Here is a 17,764-nt window from a genome sequence, read left to right on the forward strand (position 1 = left end):
GAACATAAAAACTGAGACACTGACATTAAATATGAAGGATGCTATAGTAATGTGCTAATAAACAATTTTTTGCAACCCTACCAGCCGCAATAGATACAAAATTTAAGCAAAAGGGTCTCTGACCTTCTTAACCTTAGCTGAGTTTAGATCCACCCCCAGAACTCCCTTCATGCCTAGTGTGAATGTAATTAAAGGGAAGCTGCAGTGGTAATTTCTCTCCTCATTAACTTCCTGATTGGTTTCAGCCTCAGGATTCTGCCGGGCAGTAGTTTGTCACCAATTCCAAATGGCCAATCGTTAATACTAATGTTTGTGTAACTAACTGCCAGCATCTGCCACGGCTTCTTGTACGACAATAATGGTGAAAGGGTACATTAGTGCTCCTGTGTTAATTCAGCTTGTGTTCATCAATAGGGAAATCTATGATGTAATTAGCAAAATGCACCGGGAGCTGAGTGCTGAAGTCATTTGGAGAGAACTAAATCCTAGAAGAAGCTGTACTGGGTTCTGAAATGTTTGCCATCAATACTTATTATGTTTGGAATTTAATAAGGTATATTATGCTGAAAGAGACCTTTTTACAAGAGAACACTATTTACACTTGTTATGCATTTGGAAAAGGTCTGCTTCCGCTAGTGGAACCACAGGGAAATAAAAAGATCAGAGCTGCGATTTCACAAGTGGACCTTTAACCATTGGACCAAATTATTTTCTTCCCCCAGTGTGACATACAGATAAGACAGATGGACAGGTTGTTGTTGTTTTCTCACCCAGCTACTTCTATAACCAATAAAGGATGCTCTGAAGACTTCATAAGGTGAAGAAATTTGAAAAGCCATTTTCCTGACAAGCAATTACTTTTTGTATCAATGATGACTGATAATGAATTTCAGTCTGTTGTAACTTAAAAAGGAACAGTTTGCAAGCGTTCAAAGAAATAGGAATCATTAAATGATGTTTTATAGATGCAGGGGGTGGAGAAGGGGAGAAAAGTATGCATGTGCATCTTCTAACCTTCTTGCAGGCAACAACATCTTACTAAATCTGAGTTGTTAATATGGATTTCAAAGCCCTTGCAAATACAAAGTGACTTATAACTTGTACATACATACTGCACACACCATGTGCAGGCACTGGACTGTGAATATACAAAGGAAGAAATGTTGTTCAAAGGTGGTAGTCTTTGTTCTGAGATCTTGTGAGTATGTCCAGGTGGAGAGCACACTGGAGAGTCTGAGTTCATCTGCTTGCCCAAAGCCACTACCTTTTAGTATGACCCATACTGTAATGAAGTATTTCATCCCTCAAAGCATTCACAGAGAGCATAATTCTCACCCATTTTATAAGGGAGACCCTGACTGGCATGCTCTTGCAGTTTATTCTAACCCTGATCACCTTTCTAGTCCCTGTGTGGGATTAAGGGGATGTAGAAATGAACCCTGCCAGGCAGATGCAGAGTCTGTTCAGGAATGAGCAAGGTTCTCCAACACTTCTGCCCTGGGCCTGCCTTTCTCCTACAGTTAGAAGATAAAGAAAAGTGAGTTCTTGCCCAACCCCCATGTAGCCAATTTGAGACGAGAAAGAGGGAAGAGTGGGAATTCTGGAAAAGAAAGAAATTTGGGAAGCGCCTCCCCTTTTGCTCTCACTTGCCTAGGAAATGTTTCCTTGGAAAGTCCCCGTGTGATGTGAGATACAAAGAATGTGTTACCTGCACAGATCGAGCTCGGAGCCCACTTAACGCATGACTGAGCTCCTGAGAAGGAGTAAATACATGAACTCAATCTGTTTTGAAAAGCACCTGCATTTAGAAAAAGTGTTTCTCCACTCAAAATCTAAATCTGTATTATTGTTTTATTAACCCATTCAAGGCTTAGTATGGCTTTGAATATTAGCCTGTAGAAATTAGGGACAGTGTCTGTTCAACTCATTTTGTATAGCACTTCATAAAAGTTCCAAACTGCCTAACAAAGATTTAGTGTTTTCCTCCCTTTACTAATACTCAAGATCTATTTTACTGCAATTCGTTTTTTGGAGGGGGGGGGTCAGTTGTGGGGCCTGAACTCTGGGTCTGGGCGCTGTCCCTCAGTTCTTCAGCTCAAGGCTAGCGCTTAACCACTTGAGCCACAGCACACCACTTGCGGCTTTTTCTGCTTATGTGGTGCTGAGGAATTGAACTCAGGGCCTCATGTATGCAAGGCAAGCACTCTACCACTGAGCCACCTTCCCAGCCCCTTTACTGCAGTTCTTTAATACTGTCCTTTAAAGTTATCTTGGCCTACCCCCCGGCCCTCCAGCCTTCTGACATTGGAGTGTGAACTCAGAGCCTGGGCACTGTGCCTTAGATTTTTTTTTTTTTTTTTTTTTTTGTCGGTCGTGGGGCTTGAACTCTGGGCCTGGGCGCTGTCCCTCAGCTCTTCAGCTCAAGGCGAGCGCTCTACCACTTGAGCTATAGCGCCACTTCCGGTTTTCTGGTGGTTTATTGGAGATAGGAGTCTCACGGTCTCTCCTGCCTGGACTGGCTTTGAACCGCGATCCTCAGATCTCAGCCTCCTGAGTAGCTAGGATTACAGGCGTGAGCCACCAGCGCCCGGCCCTTAGATTTTTTTTTGCTCAAGGCTGGTGCTTTACCATTTGGGTTACAGCTCCACTTCCTGCTTTTTGCTGGTTAATTGGAGATAAAAAGTCCCATGGAATTTTCCTGTCTGGGATGGCTTCAATCCTGATCCTCAGATCTCAGCCTCCTGGGTAGCTAGGATTACAGGCACTAGCAGCCAGCTATCTCATCCATTTTAATGCAACTTTAGTACCTTTATTCATGATTGACCATTGCAAATTACTGAATATCAATTAGAAATTTAAACACCCAAAGTGATCCCTTTTCCCTCTCTCTTTTTAAGTGGACTCTAATGGGCCCTGGGCAGGTCTAATCTCAACAGAAAATGAATCATTTTGTAAAAATTCTCCTAACTTATAATGTCCTGGGCTCTGTGGAGACAGTTACTGGAAGCAGTAGAAATTGGTTCAATCTTTCTGGACAGCAATTTGGTGACATGTAATAAGAACCAAGAGACTGTTCAGCCCTCTGACCTGGTAATTCCACTCTGGGGAATAACCCCAAAGAAAGAAAGAATAATTGGCTCAGAGATGCTCACTGAAGATGTGAGTGCCCCGCTTTAGTGCTTGGGGGAGGAAAAAAAAGGGGGCAGGAAGCATTCACAGGCAATAACCAATTAAGGATTATGCTAACCCATAATCACAGCTAGCCTGGCAGCATTTACAGAAATGGAAGAAATGATTCTGGAGGCTAGAGGCGAGGTTGAACAGTAAAGTGAAAGAAAGAAGGAAAACTTGCCCATCTGATCTTTTCTTGTGTTACAAAGAAGGTGGATGGAGCATAGAGCTGACCCCCATTTGAACCAGCAAGCCCAGGGCCTGGTGTCTCTCATATAGCTTACTTGTCTAAACGATCTTTCTTTTATTATTATTTCAAAACAAACAAACCAAAACCTTAGCCAGAACAGTTCTAATCAATATGAAGAAGAAACATTTAAGATCATTTTGGAGAGGCCATCTAACTACCACTATTCTTTTTGGGGAAAAAAAATGATTATACACTGCCACAAGGAAAAAAAAATAAGTAAAAGGAAAAACCCTCTTTAAACAAAACAAAACAAACAAAAAAAAAAAACCAAACCAAACAAAAACCACTCTAACTGCTCAGTCTTTTGACATTGCAAAGACCCCTGACTTTTAACTTGAATAATCTGTTGGAAGTCAATGGGCTGGAACGAGTAATTCTCTCCCAGTGAGGTGAGAAAACGCACTATTCCGTGCTCGAGGGGGAAAAATGTTCTTCCTCTGTATGTTAAATACTATTAAACTCCTACTAAGAAACCATTAAAAAATAAAACACGAGTGGGTGTCAGTTCTTCACTTGGCCACTCTTGCCTAGGAAGAGAAATGAATGGCTTGGTGACTTTCTGAATGGTGGAAAGTGATGAAAATTTCTTCAACAACGAATTCTCCTGCTTCACCATAACAGTCGTGTTTGGAAATAAAATCAGATCCAATCAATACTACTTAGCAGATACTTAATGTTTCACAATAGAAAACTCCCCCCCCCCCCCAGTGTGGCGGCTACCCTTCTCACTAACACTGAAAATAATTAGGATTATCTCAGCCACTGGGGCCTGGCAGGTTCAGCTTGTACTTTCAAACAGCATTAATTCTTGGCACTCAGAACAAGGGATAAAAGTAAAGATATGAATGGAGATCTTTATTCCACCTGATCTATCATGGATTAGCTCATTCTTTTCCAGTTTATGCCTGCACTCTAGTTAAGAAGAAGGCTGAGCTGTAACTGATGTAATTAGAAACCACAGGCTGAGAAAAAAATAGCTCTTTATTAATCTCCCCCATTTACTACAAATTTACTAAAAAAAAAAAAAAAGTAATCTTTGAAACAATTAAGTGTGTTTTTCTCTAAGTGGAATTAACACATAGTGACAAGAGAGAAGGTACTATGCTGGGGAATGCTTTCTTTAAAACCCTATCTTAACTGTCGAAAATCTAACATTACTTTTGGAAGGGTGCCATTTCTGAATCGGCATATTAAGGAACAAAGCATTGGTGATCTATGTACCACGCGATGGTTCATGAAAGTTCGCAGAGATGGAAATGGGGAACTTACCATACTACCCTCTACATAGAACCATCATAACTTTTGCAAACACTGGGGAATACAGCATTTTAAAAACTGAGCGAACAGGGCTCTGCCTCCAATTAAGCAGCAAAAAGCCAGAAGTGTTAAAGTACTTAGGTCTCAGCTCTGCAGTCCTCACTACTCAGGAAGCTGAGATTTGAGGCTCACAGTTGGAAGCCAGTCTGGGCAGACAAATCGTTGAGAAGCAGAGCATCAGCCTTGAGCTGAAAAGGCTAAAGGACAGTATCCAGGCCCTGAGTTCAAGCCCTAGTACCAGTACAAAATGGAAAAAAAAAAAGCCGAGTGGAATTATGGCTCAAATAGTAAAGTGTGCCAGTCTTGAGCAAAAAAATCTAAGCAAGGGCACAGGCCTGAGTTCAAGCCCAAGCATGCACACACATGTGCGCATGCACGCGCGCGCGCACACGCACACACACACACACACACACACATACCAAAAAAAGAAAAACCAACCCTAGCTAAATGCAGAACAGAAATTACTTATGCAACATTGATGATCCCTCCTTTCCTCTAAATTTCATGTTTCATGAACATGTATACCGAAGTCAGAAATGATAGAGCAAACACCCTGCCTCCACCCCAGGTCCAGGGGCTTAAACTCTGTGCCTGTGCACTCTCCCTGGGCTTTCTTGCTCAAGACTGGTATCATACCTCTTGAGCCACATCTCCACTTCTGGCTGTGTGTGTGTGTGTGTGTGTGTGTGTGTGTGTGTGTGTGTGTGTGTATGTGTGTGTGTGTGTGTGTGTGTGTGTGTGTGTGTGTGTGTGTGTGTGTGTGTGTGTGTGTGTGGTTAGTTGGAGATAAAGAATCCCACAGACTTTTCTGCCTGGGGTGGTTTTGAACCATGATCCTCAGATCTTAGACTATTGAATAGCTAGGATTATAGGCATGAGTCACCGATTGCCAGGCTTCATAGAGCAATTTAATTCTCAAAATAAACTGGAAACAGCATTAGCTTCCACCTATAATCCTAGGTACGCAGGAGGTTGATATCAGAGGGTCTGGGTCAGTGTGACAGAGCCAACTACTAGATTCCATCTTCAAAATAAACAGGACTGGAGGTATGACTCAAGTGGTAGAGTGCCTGACTAGGAAAACGAAACCACTGAGTTCAAACCTTCCTAAATTAAATTAATTAAACAGAGACCTATCAAAGAGCCTCTTCCTGGAAGTCTGCAACCTAGGCTCATAGTCTAGACCTACCTTCTTACCTTCCTTCCTTTCTCCTTTTTTTTTGGGGGGGGGGCCCGGTTGTGGGGTCTGAACTCTAGGCCTGGGCGCTGTCCCTCAGCTCTTCAGCTCAAGGCTAGCGCTCTACCACTTGAGCCACAGTGCCACTTCCAGCTTTTTTTTTCTGCTTATGTGATGCTGAGGAGTCAAACCCAGGGCCTCAGGCATGCAAGGCAAGCACTGTACCACTGAGCCACCTTTCCAGCCCCTCCCTCCCTTTCTTCTTTCTTTCTTTCTTTCTTTCCTTTCCTCCCACCCCCCCCCTCTCTCTTTTCTTTTCCAGTCATGAGGCTTGAATCAGGGCCTGGGCACTGTCCCTGAGTTCTTTTGCTCAAGGCTTTACCACTTTGAGCCACAGCACTACTTCAGGTTTTCTGGTGGTTAACTGAAAATAAGAGTCTCATGGACCTTCCAGCCCAGGCTGGCTTTGAACTGCAAACCTTAGAAAGCAGCCTCCTGATGAGCTAGGATTACAGGTGTGAGCCACCAGCACCGCAGCTAGTCTGGACCTTTCTATGCTGTAATTTGTTTTCCTACTGTTCATGGAGTTCACAAAAAAATGCACCTGCTCCTCATCCACCCATGGAATTCACCCCAAGGCTAATAAGCTAAGTCTTCCTTTTCCACCTCTACCTTCTCTACCAGTCCATAACAAACCCTCCAGGATCACAGCTGGATTCTGGCAGCTGAAGTCTTTATTTAGCCTATGACAGCTCCACCCTGTCAGGGACTCAGTTGCCTTAACCCTTCACCTCTCCCCTAAACCCTCTTGTTGATCAGCAGTGGAGATGCTCTGACTTCTCCTAGCCACAATTACTTACCAGCAGCAGCAGGCACTCCCCCATCCCCCAGCCTTGGCCCTGCCACCATACCAGGTAGTGAATATGCTTTTCTGACTGTTGGGGAGGGGGAGAATGCTGGGAAGTGATACTAGGAACAGGCACCATGCAGTCATGCTGAAATCACCTGGCCACAGGCGTAGGATCCAATAGGGACTGGATTATCATAACGAGCATTATCATGATGCAAATTCTTTGGCGTATCAGCCCCCACCAATGACACAGAACTGTCCTCAGGGCTCAACCCTGTCCCCATTTATAAAGGAAGAAGGCAGAGGCAAAAGGCAAACCCCTACCCACCCCCCCAAGCACCAAAGATCAGGTTCAGAGCCTCATTCTGCCAGGGCTAAATACGCCCAAGAGTGGTACAGTGGAAACTTCTTTTGGGATATCTGTGCCATGCTTTTTCAAAATTTAGAACCAATTTCAGCCCCACAATGAGATTCTTTCTGCCTCTAAGTAAGGGAAGAATGGTTTGCTTGCTCATTGGATGGGAATACTATTTTCTAGTAATTTCTAAAGCATGCCCCCAGATATTCCAGTTTACTTCCTATGACATCAACTATCTTTCCCATTCCTGCATCCACGAAAAGAAAAAGAAAAAAGGCTTATGCTACCAAAGTACCCATCGCCTCAACCTTCACAGTCATTAACAGCGCCAAGTCACATTGGCAAGAAGGACATCAAATTCAAAACCATTTTTGGAGGTTTGAAAGTTCATCGTGTGTGTGTGTGTGTGTGTGTGTGTGTGTGTGTGTGTGTGTGTGTGTGTGTGTGTGTGTGTGTGTGTGTGTGTGTGTGTGTGTGTGTGTGTGTGTGTGTGTGTGTGTGTGTGTGTAGCTTGAACTGAGGACCTGCGTGCTATCCCTGAGATTTTTCTGCTCAACACTGGCGCTACACCACTGGATACATGGCTCCAGTTCTGGAGTTCTGGTGGCTAACTGAAAGTAAGGCTTTTTAAAAATATAAATTACTTGCAAGAGGGTTGCCATGTGAATTGGGGTAGAGAAACAAACTCTTAAAGCAGGCTGTGACATTGGCCATTCTATGCCAAGTAGGTTGACTGTCTAGGTATTTTCAGTAAGAAACAGCTTTACAGTGAGAGTGCAGAAGAAAGAATCATGGCTGCTTCAGCCTTAAGGTAAAATACCGTGGCAATTCCAACTTGGTAGGCAGCTGCTATTCTTAAGGCAAAAGGATAAAGGTTTTAGAACTGACCCCACTGGCAGAAACAGGGTTCTGGTCACATGCTGTGAGCATTGCCTTCTAACCTAGTGTCCAGGAGGGCTTGGCTATTCAATCCACAGCTTGCAGTTGGCTTTCCACTTTGTATTTACATCATTGGAAAAAAATAAACATTTCAGATGTGATGTTTTAGTTCTGTGGATTTTGAGAAGCATTTCATTTCAAAAGAGTCTGACACTTTCCAATTAAGTGGATATGAGGAAAGATTCTAGAGACCATTTCTCCAAGGGAACTTATTTACAATTTGCAGCTTATAATTTGAAAATAAATACTGAAGCCCAAGTGATATGCTAGTATCAGGGCAGAGACTGGTATGAAGCAAATTGTTTTCTCTTTACTACCTGGAGACTCTGCTGCTTGCAAAAATCAAATATGATTTCTGGTGGACACTATTGGCTAAATGCAAAACTGCATCAAGGCCTGGCATTCATACTATACAACTGGTCCTTTCCAGCTTCTTCTAACTGCTATTACTGGAAACTTGATACTAGTTAGTAATCAGTACTATTTTTCTCCACTTCAGAAGAGAGAAGCAAGCATCAGGATAAAATACATAAAATAAACGCTGGCCAAAATCAGGAAAGAAAATTTCAAGTGTTTGCAGACAGGAGGATACATGCCCAATCAAAGTTGTTCACACCATTTTATCACCTATACACCACACAGATCTCAAGGATGAGTAAAGTAGTGCAGATTATAGGTCAAGCACATGCATTTTAGAATGGCTTCAGTTGTGTGTGAACAGAAATTAAACAACAGCAACAATATAGTATAGACTACCTCCCCTCCCCTCACACGAGTATTTCTTCACTTTTCTTTAGATCCTAAACACAAAAACAGTTTTATATATGTTCTTACAACGTTTTATTATTATTTTTTGATCGGTCATGGGGCTTGATCTAGCGGCCTGGACACTGTCCCTGAGCTCTTTTTACTCAAGACTAGTGCTCTACCACTTGGAGCCACAGCACCACTTCCAGTTCTCTGGTGGTTAATTGGAGATGAGTCTCTCAGACTTTTCTACCTGGGCTGGCTTTGAACAGCAATCCTCAGATCTCAGCCTCCTGAGTAGCTAGGAAAATAGGCATGAGCCACCAGGGACCTGCTTCTACATTTTTTGGTTTAAAATGCTTTCTGTCCAATTAGCTGCTAAGAAAGGACTTCAACCCTATTGAGGTTTAACATAGGCATCCTGAGAATGTCACTGAGCTCTGCTGTCTACTGTTTGACTGAGCTCAGAATCATGGTTTACACCTCAGGTATTTTAGCCAGCTCTCAAGAAAAACTGGAGGGTGAAGGTGTGGTACAACGACAGAACACATGGCTGGCATTCTTGGGATCCTGGGTTCAATCCCCAGCTGCGATTTAACCACTGCTGGTAACAAAGTCTTCTTTATTTCTTCCTTCCTTTGGTCAACATATTAGTTTCCCTCGGGGATAATGTTCTGTGCTTTATTGTGTGTGTGTGTGTTTTTTCAATTGTTGTAAAATGCATGTGGCATAAAATGTGCCATCATTTTTGAGTGTGAGTTGAGTGGCATCACTCATCTCTGGAACTTTTTCACTTTCAGACACAAAAGTCCATATTTGCTAACAACTAACCCCTGGCACCCTCTCATTCTTCCAGGGCAAACATTGCTTTCCTTTTGTCTCTGGGATGCTGCTGCTCTAGGCACCCATGGGAATGGAATCCTATGCTGTCTGGCTTTTGTGTCTCTCTTATTTCACTTAGCATGATGTTCATGTTACACCATGTGTCAGCATTTCATTCTGTTCTTGTTTTCCTGCCAGGACAGGCGTTTGAACTCAAGGCTTGACTTGCCTATTCAACTGGTGCTCTACTACTTGTGCCATGTCTCCAGCCTGGCTTTTTTGATGATTATGTCAGTGATTGAGTCTCAAACTTTTCTGCCCAGCTGGCTTCAAACCTTGATTCTTTGTATCTCAGACTCCTGAGTAGCTAGGATTCCAGGTAGGAGCTACCAACAACGGGTAGAAATTCCTTCATTTTAAAGGCTGAGTGATATTCTACCTGTTTTGGTATATAGATTTTCTTTATACAGTCATTGAAGACAGTTATTTGAGTTGTGTTTACCACCAGGCTACTGTGAATAATGCTGCTATAAATAGGGATATGTAAATATCTCTTCAAGGCCTTGCTTAAATATATTGACTCACTTATCAGTGGATATTTGGTGGTGGCAGGATGATACCTGGGCTTGAATTTAGGACCAGGGCACTGACCCTGAGATTTTTTGCTCAAGGCTAGTGCTCTACCACTTGAGCCACACTTCCACTTCTGGTTTTTGGGGGGTTTTTTTGCTGGTTAGTTGGAGATAAAAGTCACATGGACTTTTCTGCCCAGCCTGGCTTAGAACCATGTTCCTCAAATCTCAGCCTCCTGAGTAGCCAGGATTACAGACATGAGCCACCAACAACACTTGGCTGTGATCGTTGGATGACATTTCTTTCCTTCACTTCTTGCTCTCTCCCAACCCTGAGCCACTGTCTGGCCAAGTTCACCACCAAGTTCAATTGAAAAAATGGGCTTTGCCAATCAGCAGGCAAAATGGATGCTGCCTAATTCTCAGAAAAATCTCCTTAAGCCCACTCATTGACCTGCTGGTCGCCAAAGCCCATTGCCTCTCTGGTCTTTCCTTCTCCCCACGTGTGCAGGAGACCACGCCCCCTGCTCTAGCCTCAGGCCATAAAGGCTCTTAATTCGTGCAATCTCCTCTTTCTAGATTATCTCTTCTCTAATCCAGACCTCCTTTCAAGCTGCCAGACTTGATACTCATTTGTGACTCAAGATTTTAGTATCACTTCCTTCCAGATGGCTTCATCCACAGTCTCTCCTGCTCTGCATTCTCACAGAGAATGGCTTCTGTGTGTTACACAGGTGCCGGAAGTTCCCACCTGGACAGTGTTCCAGCAGGGCCAGCTTGGCTTGAGATGGACCCTGGATCTCCCCCAACAACCTGGATGCTCACTCACCTCAATGGTGTGCTCAAACTGCAACCTCTGCTTCTCAGGCCCCTCTAGCGGAAGCAGATGCTAAGTCCTACTCCGTTGATATCTGTCTGCTCTACTTCCCACTGATCCCATGGCTCTGAACTTCACCCAACTTCTGGCCCACTACTCTTACATCTAATTTGCTGGTATTCAGTCCATCTATTCAACTCTCTCTGCTTATTTTCCCAGAGTGGCACATAGGCTTCCAAAAAAGTGTCTTGGATATTTTCTCTTAAACACACACTTCTCATGGTTTGGGAAAAGGTGCCAGCCCCACCTTGGTCTGGCATTTGAGAAGCCATCTGACTCCCACTTCTCCTGATAGCTAAGCGCAGTGTGAGCCTTGTTCCCACCCCAGATCCCAGCACAGACCCACGAGCCTCCTTCCTTTGAGTTGGACCCCTTCTCTCCCCATCACATCCACACCCGACTTAAATGCCAAGTACTCAAGCAGAGACAACTCCCAGAGTTCCATACCTTCCTTTGTGCAGCTCTCATTTATACTCTTCTATAGACCCAGTGACTCCCATACAGACCAGGAAGGTCCCTGTCATGTTTCCCCTTCAAGTCCTGGGCTGTCCACTAGCTGAAAGCCTTGCATATGATCAGAACTCAACAGGTGGCTGATAAATAAATAAAAGCTAACTCACTGGGTGAAGCTAGCTGGCGTGTTTCCTAAGTCACTCTGGATGAGCAGGCATAGAAGACGGCTGTAATGAGGAAACAGAAGTGACAGTTGCCAAGTCTACCACAAGGAAAGGCCAGGAAATCTAAGAAGCAGCTAGGAAGCCAGCAGAGGCAGAAGTACAATGATCCCTGTGACAATGAATCTGGAGTCCTGGGGAGGGCAAGGATAGCGGTTCTTTCTTGCAAAGGAAGCAAGGCAGCTGAACATAACACAAGCCCCCTGTTGCCAAAATAGGGTAGTATGGCTTAGGGGGTGGGGGGAAGGGATGTAGGAGTCTTTGGCATTTGCAGGAGAAAATTTCAGTTACATGGGAGTTCATTTATCCAAAACAGATTATTTCTCTCAGTGATTTGAATTCATGAAGCATGGTGAATCTACTCTGCACTCAGCTTGAGTGGGCACAGTTCAACCAAGACACTAACAGAAATGTCAGAATGATGGCAGCTAGAAAGATAAGAGACATTATTTCCCCTCCATGATGAAAGAGGCTTATGAAAGTTACACATTGACAAAAACAGCTAATATGGCCATCAGTTGGATAGATGGCTTTTATTGATGATTAATTGGTTGGCTGATGGATTAAAGAGGAGAACGGTATGATAAATGAGCTTGACTCAACAGACAGATCGAGAACTCCAGCCCCAACCATGAGCAAGCCCATGTTCTTTGTTAAGCACACACACAAAACATCTGGGCAAAATGGCCAGATGTCAGTCTACAAAGGTTTTCAAAACCTTTACAATACTGGAGATTTAAGTCTGTAGCATTTTATTTATTTATTTTGGTGTCAATACTGGGGCTTGAACTCAAGACTCAGTGGGCTTTTTTTTTTTTTTTTTTTTTTGGTCAGTCATGGGGCTTGAACTCTGGGCCTGGGCGCTGTCTCTGAGCAATTCAGCTCAATCCAAGCTCATGAGCCATAGCACCACTTCGGGTTTCTGGTGGTTAATTGGAGATAAGAGTTTCATGAGCCTTCCTGTCCGGGCTGGCTTTGAACCATGACCCTCAGCTCTCAGCCTCCTGAGTAGCTAGGATTACAGTTGTAAGCCACGGGTGGCCAACCCTCCCCCACCCCTCCCCTTAGCTTTTTATTGCTCAAGGCTAGTGCTCCACTACTTGAGTTACAGCTCAACTTCTAGCTTTCTAGTTTTTTGGGTGATTAATTAGAACTAAGAGTCTCAGGTTCTTTCCTGCCTTGAGATCTTTAGATCTCAGCCTACTGAGCAGTTAACAGCCACTCAGAACCTGAGATAGTCTTGTCATCAGAATACTAATGGGCTGGTGAAGTGGCTTACAGAGGGAGCAAAAAAAAAAAAAAAAACAGTCAGCAAGAATATAAATTTCATCCCCTCTGACTATCCAAAAGGCCAAGATTTGCTCACAAAATCATTAATTTCACCCTCAGTGCTACTGTTGAAAGTATTTAAATGCCCGGGCACAAAGTCCAGCCCACACACTCTCCTCCCTAGCCCCACATTCCAGGCAGATCAGATATTTTCACACTTGGTTCATCTTCAGTGAAGACTGTAATTAACTCTCTAGTTTGAAAACCGGATGGGAATTCCTACGCTCACTGTGTTATTGGCTTCCCCAGAAGTTCAGGGTGAAGAGTAGTCAGATAAGAAATGGCTCCCTCCGTTCCTTCAGGTTCAAGTGGAGTCTGCTCATTCCAGAAAGTTCATCTCCAAGTGACTATCTCACCTGTGGAGATCGCTGCTGGAAGCTGAAATGTGCAAGCCTCCTAGGGATTGGAAAAACTATCTGCATTGCACGAACTATCAAATTACACACTTTTCATTGTGCCATAATTCCTTGGGGTATAAATTTCAGGACATTAGCTTTCACACGCCAGGTGTTGGACATAGGGAACTCTGGGAGCCTGGTGGTCCTTCTTCCCTACTTCTCCATTGACCTCTAGCTAAAAACGGTTCTTAGGCACTGGTTACCTCACACACAGGTACCGACTGAGCATCGGTTCTGGGTTGGCCCTGCCCAACACAATAGTTACAAGGCCTATTCCTGTAAATAAAGCCCGTCTCTGTTCTCATAAGAGAACACTGTTAAGAGACACACCTGAGATGAAATCTTACATCGTTCCTTACTAGTGATCTGTCCCAGACAATCAGTGTAACAGCTCTGAATTTCTTTGTTATTGTTGAACTCAGAGCCTGGACCTTGTCACTGAGCTCTTTTTGTTCAAGGTTAGTGCTCTACCACTTTGAGCCACAGCTCCCCTTTCGGTTTTCTGGTGGTTAATTGGAGATAAGAGTTCCATGGGGTTTCTTGCCTGGGATGGCTTTGAACCAGGATCCTCAGATCTCAGCCTCCTAAGGAACTGGGATTATAATTGTGAGCCACCAGCACCCAGCTCTATATTTCAATTCCTCATCCATTATAAGAAAAGAAGACTATCAAAGGCTGATCTAGGCAGGAGCTTGTGGCTCATTCCTGTAACCTTGCCTACTCATGAGATCGGAAAATTGTGGTGTGAAGCCAATCTGGGCAGAAAAAAGTCCAGGAGATACTTATCTCCAATTATCCACCAAAAAGCCAGCAATGGAGGTGTGGCTCAAACTGGTAGAACGCCAATCCTGAGCAAATACCTTAGTCACAGTACTGGGCACATGCGCATGTAACGCATGCATGCACATGCACACACACGCAGGCTGCTGTGATTAAAAACAATCAAGCCTGCTAAGTTCTAAACAAGCATTCAGTTGTCACTAGTTCATACTCCTGCTCATCCTTTCACGTAACGAGAACAGATAATCAAAGTATTTCCAATACTCACCAGGGACCCTGGGGTTTGGCAAAGTCAGGAGAAAGACAAGCTTCTCTATGATACCTGTGACATCTGCACAGTTCTGGGCTGGGGGACAGCTGCACCTCTTCTCTCCCTTCTGTCCTCCTCTTAAGAACCCTGTATCCCCTGTCCTCTCGCAGATCTCCTCTCTGCTGGACAAACGCCTTAGTCCTCCCTTCAGTCTGCTCCAGAAACAGCCAGGAGCTCCTTCAAGGAGAGCATCCAATTACATCAATTCCTCCAAGATGCAGAGGCAACCTTCATGATGCTCACCCCCTTTCTGATACTTTCATGTGAAAAAGGAAGCTTCCAAGCACACAGACATGTTAGCTTGGGGCAGGACAAACTTTAGATCTAGAGTGTCATCTATACCAAAAACGCTGCCCGAGTGGACCAATCACTGAGGTTCATTTTGATTGTGTGAAGGTTCTACAATGTATAGAAAAGGCCCTTTCTTGCTGTATGAGGTTGTAGTCCCTGCCTCCATGTGCAAGCATAGTAGCAGCCTTTCCAAGTGACTTCTTAGTGAAGCCATTTGAATTGACCAGCTGAGCCAGAGGCTGGTGGCTCACTCCTGTAATCCTAGCTACTCAGGAGGCTGAGATCTGAGGATCTTGGTTTGAAGCCGGCCTGGGTTAAGAACTCCATGAGACTCTTAACTCTAGTTAGGCACAAAAAAGCTCTAGCTCCGGCTCAAGGGATAGAGCCAGAGCCTTGAGGGGAAAAAGAAAGCTCAGGGACAGTATCTTAAGTCCTGAGTTCAAGCTCTAGGACCATGTACCCCCCTCCCCCCCACAAACATAGAAATCTCTGTGTTGAAACAACCAAACAGCAAGGGAGAAAACAACATTATTATTATCATTATTATACAGTCATAAAAACTACAGACATAGGGAAGAAGACTGAAAGACAGAAAATCGGGAAGAGAAAAAAACCAAGACTGCTGTTGTAAGCACTGAATTCTGTAGGCGGGACCAGCTCCTTTAATGCGTGGAGGCTGGTGGACAGCTGGAAAAATCACACAGAATTCCCAGGAAGACTGGACCACCAGCCTAGGACAGGTGTACCAAGTGCTGACTTAGCAGTTTTCCAAATGAGATTCAATCCACATTATTTATTAGCATTATGGTTAGTCCTAACTGCTCTCATTCACTGGGTCCCTACTGGGCTCTGGGATTGTACTTTACCGAGCATCTTCACCAAAACTCTTCAGGGAGGTGGATATTAATATCTTCATTTGTCAGGTTTAAAATCTGAGGCACAACCAGGTACCAGTGGCTTACGCCTGTAATCCTAGCTATCCAGGAGGCTGAGATCTGAGGATCACAGTTCGAAGCCATCCAGGGCAGGAAAGACTGTGAGACTGTTTTCTCCAATTAAAACACCAAAAGGCCAGAAGTGGAGCCATGACTCAAATGGTAAAGTACTAGTTAAAAAAAAAAAAAAGCTTAAGGATAAGACCCAGACACTGCGTTTAAGAGCCCCTGGACAAACACAAAACAACAAATGAACAAAATGAAGACACAAGAAAAGGTGATTAATATGCTCAAGGGCACACACTACTACTGAGTGTCAGGACTTGAACTCGGTACTCTCCACCATGAGATCACAGAACCCTGCCCTGTCTATAGTTACTACACAACCATCTGCAATCAGCTTTTCTCTTTTTCACATTCACCATTCTAGTCCCAAGTGCCTAGACAAACAGCCACAGGGTCACTGCAAAAGCTGGTAGCAAACCTTGGCAGAAAATGACTGAGAGGCCCATCTCCACCAATAAGCCAGGCATGGGGGAGCGCACGCCATGATCCCAGCTATAAAGCGCACAAAGACAGAAGATCATGGTCCAATGCTGGCTCCAGGTTAAAAACAAACAAACCAATAAAAACAAGGACATATCCCCAAAACTGACTAAAACCAAAAGGATTGGGAGCAGAGCTCAAGTGATAAGAGTTGCTGCATGGCAATTGAAAGGACCTGAGTTCAAATCCCAGTAGTATCAAAAGAAAAAAAGTAATAAATGAGGGGATGGGCACATGAAGAGAGGGCAAGGGTGAGCAAATGCAGCCATTCTGTTCAAGGTCTACTGTGTAAAAAGTGAACTAAATGTAACTTGAGGATAGGGATGGGAGGGGGGAGAGCTGGAGGCAAACCATGGGAGGCGTACTGGCCAAAACGCATTGCCCTCACAACCTGACTTATGCAAGTGAAACCTCTTTGTACAACTACTTAATAAGAGAAAAAGCAAAATAATAAATACAAATGAAACTAAAGACAGAGGCAATGGTGGACAGGGGAGATTGGATTCACAAGTGCATAATTATCTTCAAACTTATCAAGTTCAATACATTACACAGATGCAGATTTTTGTATGCCAATCATACAGCAATAAAGCATTTTGTTTTGTTTTGGGTCAGTTGTGGGGCTTGAACTCTGGGCCTGGGCACTGTCCCTCAGCTCAAGGCTAGCACTCTACCACTTGAGCCACAGCGCCACTTCCAGCTTTTTTCTTATGTGGTGCTGAGGAATTGAACCCAGGGCCTCAGGCATGCAAGGCAAGCGCTCTACCACTGAGCCACCTTCCCAGCCCTTTGTTTTGTTTTTAAAGAAAGAGACTTCAGGGATCTCTTACATGACTAGGCGGAGTGATAAGATGGGGTATCCTGACTGTACGCTCCATTTGCTGCCTATCAACTTCTTGGAACCAGCTGAGAAGCAAGCTGCCCAGGGCCCATGGAGAGGAAGGGACCTCCATGCAGAGAAATACGCTATCAGATGTGGAGATCAGAGCACTGTGGTTAAAGACTGTCCAAGGAATCACAGTTTTCTTTGGTAGTTAAGTCTCTGAGAGACAAGAAGAGGAAAAGGGGAAAAGAACAAAACAACCCTCTCCCTGAACCCCACTTTCCTACAATGTGGACCCCAGTGGCCAGTGAATCATGCTTGTAATCCTAGATACTCAGGAGACTGGGATGTGAGAAGCATGGTTCAAAGCCAGCCCAGGCAGGAAAATCAGTGAGACTATTTCTAATTCAATTACCAACAAAGTTGGAAGCAGAACTGGGTGACTCAAGTGGTAGAGCATTAGCCTTGAGCACAAAAGCTCAGGAACAATGTCCAGGCCCTGAGTCCAGCCTCCCCTAGAACCAGCACCAAACAAACAAACAAATGCTCCTAAGATGATAAGGAAAACCACGGAGCAAATGCCCAGATGAGGGAGGCG

General features: G+C 44.2%; 1 protein-coding gene across 1 annotated transcript in view; it reads right to left on the reverse strand.

The window, feature by feature from the left end:
* Positions 1–17,764, reverse strand: part of Dmrt1 (doublesex and mab-3 related transcription factor 1) — a 99,756-nt gene that overhangs the window by 1,745 nt on the left and 80,247 nt on the right. The window lies entirely within an intron of this gene.

This window comes from Dipodomys merriami, unplaced genomic scaffold, assembly GCF_024711535.1.
Source record: "Dipodomys merriami isolate MVZ:Mamm:240054 unplaced genomic scaffold, mDipMer1.0.p SCAF_26, whole genome shotgun sequence".
In the NCBI taxonomy this organism is placed as follows: domain Eukaryota; kingdom Metazoa; phylum Chordata; class Mammalia; order Rodentia; family Heteromyidae; genus Dipodomys; species Dipodomys merriami.